Genomic DNA, 3,450 nt, shown 5'->3' with positions numbered 1-3,450 from the left:
AGACTGCATTACAGTAGTTCATTCTGTTTCCTACCAGACTCTGTATTGTGTATCTTCGATTTCCCAGCACCCAGCAGAGCACATAGAACATAGTAAGAGCTCAACAAATGTTAGGTAAGTGCATGAGTATATAACTGAATAAACATAATCCTAAGGAAAAGTCACTTGGCGCCACAGTAGGCAGAATAATGCCTACCCAGAGGTGTTTTCTTCCGAATCCCTGTAACCTGTAACTATGTAATGTTACATGGCAAAATGGAATTAAGGTGCTGATAAACTGACCTTAAAATAGAGAGACGATCCCGGAGTATACAGATGGGCCCAGTGTAATCACAGGGTCCTTGAAAGGTGGAAGAGGGAGGCAGTGGCAGAGTGGTGCCATGGGAGAGAGATTTGACCAGCCACCACTGACTTCAAAGATGGAAGAGGACCACAAGCCAAGGAATGCAGGCAGCCTCCAGAAGCTGGAAAAAACAAAAACAGAAACAAAATAAACAAACATAAAAACACAGATTTTCCCCCCTAGAACTTCTAAAACACAGCCCTGCCGACACCTTGATTTTAGCACAGTGAGAGCCATTCCAGACCTCTAACCTCCAGACTGTAAAATGATATATTTATGTTGTTTACAGCCAGTGTTTGTGGTAATTTGAAGAAACAAATACAGGCACTTTTAAACTGCATGCAAATAAGTTCCAAAAGAGAAAACTGCTATGCTTTCTTCCACAGTAATTGAACATCTTCTATGCATGAAGTGCTATGCTAAGGTCTGGAGGGATACATGCCTAATGGGGACAAATCCTGACCTTGGGGGTCTATCCTTCCAAGGAATATGGGGGTGGGGAGGGCTGGATCAAGTGATGACCTGCCACTAAAAGACACTAGAAAGCACTCAGAGAGGGAGGGAGCTAAAATCAGGAGGGAAATAGAGCTGGAGCCTACAGCTGAGCCGCTTCTCCTCGCCAAACCCCAGCCTAGGGAACCTGCCTGTGGGGCCACTTGCCGTGCTACAGTAGGGGGCCTTTGAAGGCAGCTGTGCAACGCGGGCTCTGGACCAGACTGCCCAGGGAACACCCATCTAAACACATGTAGCTTTCTACATATGGAAAAGGGCTGTCCTTGGTGACAAATCTGTGCAAGAAAAGGGAATGAGAATTACAAAATGCTATGGCCCGAAGTCACTCTTGTCCAGTTCCTGTATTTAACAGATGAAATGATCAAGTTTCTGAGAGGGAAATACCACCATCATTTTGAAGTCTTCTTTGGCTCTCACCAGGCAGGTTTAATCTTCTTCCCATAGCCACAGTCCCTCAGCCCCAGACTCACATCTCTATGGCAGTAATCATTACAGTTGTCACAGGGTGTATGTGGCTGCCTAATCTCATTTTACTATCTATTTCTTGAACGCAGGGGTTAAATCTTATCCATCTGGTTTTCATTCCCTTAACAGTGATTAATACATGATCATTGAAAAATAAATGTTTGTTGAATGAATTAATGTAAGATCCTGACAGGGAAAATCAGATAAGCAGCAACTTCCCAAATTAAGGTACCAGAGAAATGAGACAGATTAGTAGCAATTTTTCTTTCAAAATATTTATTGCTTTCATAGTCTAAAAGAAATTTGTGTTTTAATAAAAGTGATTCAAATCCACATTTTTTTTTGTTTCTCTCAAAGCCTATATGTTTCTATTCTTCTATACTCTTGGAAACCCAAATTGTAGTCCTAATGCAGTCATTTACCAGTTGAGACCATGGACTGATAAATTAATCTCTGAGAGACTCAGTTTCCTCATGTGGAAAGTGTAGATGATAATACCTATTACATCAGATTGTTAGGCAGATTACAGATAGTATTTGCACAGCCTCCAATGCCCAGCACATAGTAGATGCTCAATAAATGATAACTTAATGAGCATCCTCCTAGTGGGGGTACACCCCTTTGCACTCGGCGGAGAAGCTCTTACCCATCATTACACAAGAGCTCCAGCCCTTTGGGCTCCCTCCCACCCCACCCTGGGAGAACAGAACTCTTTTTTTTTTCTAACATGCTTCTGTCTGCCTTCTTTGTCATCAGAACAGCAGCCCCTGTGCTGGGCTGGTAGGCTGAGGGAGTACTCTGCTCCACCCAAAACCTGTGCTTGAAAGAAACACACCAACACCATTGTTCTAGAGAGGCATTTTCCAAAGCCTGTACTAGAAACTTCGGTCTTTTCACAGATGACTTCTCTAAATCCATAAATAACAGACCAGTGAAAAATGCTGGATTTTCTATATAAAATATTAAACTTAAAAAAATCAGGCTACAACTCTATATAAGCTAAGGTCCTAATTTTATAAAATGTATAAATATAGCTAGACACAGATTCAAAGAAAAAAAAGACAAGAAGGGAATGAATAAAGAGAAATTTATAATTATTAACTCTAAGTGGTAAGATGATGCATGTTATTTATTTGCTTGCTCGTTTATTATTTATTTATGTTTGCTTTTATGTGTTTTGGAAATATTTACAGTGAAAGATAAAACCTAAGTATTATGTATTCGCTTCTCTGCACGTTCCTTGGAGAGACGGCATTATGGAAGCCATTTTTGTTGTCTGCTGTGTTCCTTTAGGCCCAACCCTGTCTCTGTCCCAGGGCTTGCCCTTATCTCTTCCTTGCTCTTCATTCCATCCAGGCAAATTTATTTTTGGCTCTCTTTGCTCCCAGTTCTCTGTTGACTCGTGGGCACATCCTTGGGACAGTCTCAGGCCTCTGGAGCAGAGAGAGCCCACATGTCCTCACTCACCTCCTCAAATCCCACCTGTGACAGGAAGCCTTCCAAGCCTGAGGTGTGAACTGAACACCTCCTCCATACTCCTTTGCCCACCCCCGTTAGCCCGTCCCTGATTCCCAGGGACTCTGCTTCCCTTTCTGCACCACTCAAGTTGATGCCACAGATGAGTAGACATGAAAGTTAGGACTGAAGGTGGGAAGGGTGTGAAAATGGATGAAAACCATAAAATTGGAAAGACTAAGTTTGCATAACTTGGTGTATCTAGGCCAGGCATCCAGCAACCATGAAGTCTCAAAAATCAACCACAGAAAGGGCTTCAAATGGCCCTTTTCCTCTTTTCTCTGAGCCCTGGAAGAGGAGGCAAGAGAACGTATCTGAAAGAGAAAAACCAGGGTGTCCCTTCTGTAAGGACACATACTCTCCAAAGAAAAACATTGTGCTACAAGGTCCCCTCCAGACCAGAGAGGAAACGCCCAGACTGAAGGTAAGATGAGCTGTGTCCCCAGAGTCACCCCTGCGGGGAGCTTATTTACCTGGAATTTTCTATTCATGGGTTTAACTAATCTCTCTCTCACACACACACACTATGTCTTTTAATACACTGTGTTTTTAAAATCCCAGTGCTGGCTTTAGCAGTGACTTGCACCCCATGTCTAGAGGCCCATTTATAATCA

General features: G+C 42.7%; 1 long non-coding RNA gene across 1 annotated transcript in view; it reads right to left on the bottom strand.

Moving 5' to 3' along the window:
- LOC109392671 (uncharacterized) overlaps positions 1–3,450 on the bottom strand; it is a 14,573-nt gene that overhangs the window by 8,790 nt on the left and 2,333 nt on the right. The window contains exon 2 of the long non-coding RNA XR_002126108.1: positions 283–464. This is a non-coding gene — a long non-coding RNA (uncharacterized LOC109392671). The remainder of the gene's footprint in view (positions 1–282; positions 465–3,450) is intronic.

The sequence above is a fragment of the Hipposideros armiger genome, unplaced genomic scaffold (assembly GCF_001890085.2).
Source record: "Hipposideros armiger isolate ML-2016 unplaced genomic scaffold, ASM189008v1 scaffold_342, whole genome shotgun sequence".
Classification (NCBI taxonomy): Eukaryota; Metazoa; Chordata; class Mammalia; order Chiroptera; family Hipposideridae; genus Hipposideros; species Hipposideros armiger.
Note: the sequence above shows the minus strand (reverse complement) of the source record. Positions and strands in the feature narration are given on the sequence as shown.